The sequence below is a fragment of the Chinchilla lanigera genome, unplaced genomic scaffold (assembly GCF_000276665.1).
Source record: "Chinchilla lanigera isolate Chin_1 unplaced genomic scaffold, ChiLan1.0 scaffold00195, whole genome shotgun sequence".
NCBI lineage: Eukaryota > Metazoa > Chordata > Mammalia > Rodentia > Chinchillidae > Chinchilla > Chinchilla lanigera.
In genome coordinates, this window is record NW_004955596.1 from 42981 (window position 1) to 43874 (window position 894).

The window sequence follows — 894 nt, forward strand, 5'->3', positions numbered from 1 at the left end:
CATCTCCAAGGCATTCTGTTCAACCAGCAAACATCTGAAAATAAAGTTCCATAACCCACAGGAAACACAGCCCAAGATTTCAAAAAATCCGAGTCAGGAGAGTGTGTCTGACCTGTAGAGACTCAGTGAGAGTGAGTGTAAGTGAGTTAAACAATGGGATGTACTCATAGGACCCATCCTTTTTGCACCTTATTTTTACTGAATTTTGAAATCACACATACACAAAGAAAACTTGCAAGTACAGCACAGTATTAAGATTAAAAAAAGAGAAACCTGGGCATGGTTGCCCGCACCTGAAATCCTTAGCCCTCTGGGAGGCTGAGGCTGGAGGACTGCAAGTTTGAGCCCAGCCTAAAGGGTAGTGACTGAGTGAGTCGCTGTTCCACAATGAAATATAAAGCACAACTCGGTGCTGGGGATGGAGATTAGTGTGAATCTCTGGGTTCAATTCCCAGTGCTGGGAAAGAAAATAAACCTGATCATTCCCCTCATATCTCCTAGAACAACCCAGGCTAACATTTTTGTATCTACGTTTCCAGTTCACATTGTGGGAGATTGTGAGTGTGTGTGAGTGTATTTACATAGCATGTACAGTACTTTCCCCCTGTGGCCTCCTCTGTGTCCTAAGATATCTACCTGTGATGCAGCCATTACACCTGTGTTCCTGCCTGCCTGCGGGAAGGGGGCAGTGCGAACTGAAGGAGCTCCTCCTTCCTTTGAGAGTACAGAAGTGGCACATGCTATTTTGAGCACATCTCATTTGTGTGAATGTGGCTGTTACGTCCAGTGGGTCTGGTTCTAGGGTGCAGGAAGAGGTGATAACCCAGTCGGGGTAGGGGTGGGTGCTCAGCGCTGAGACACTGCTGAACCTGGGTCAGAGCGGCTGTTGTAGGG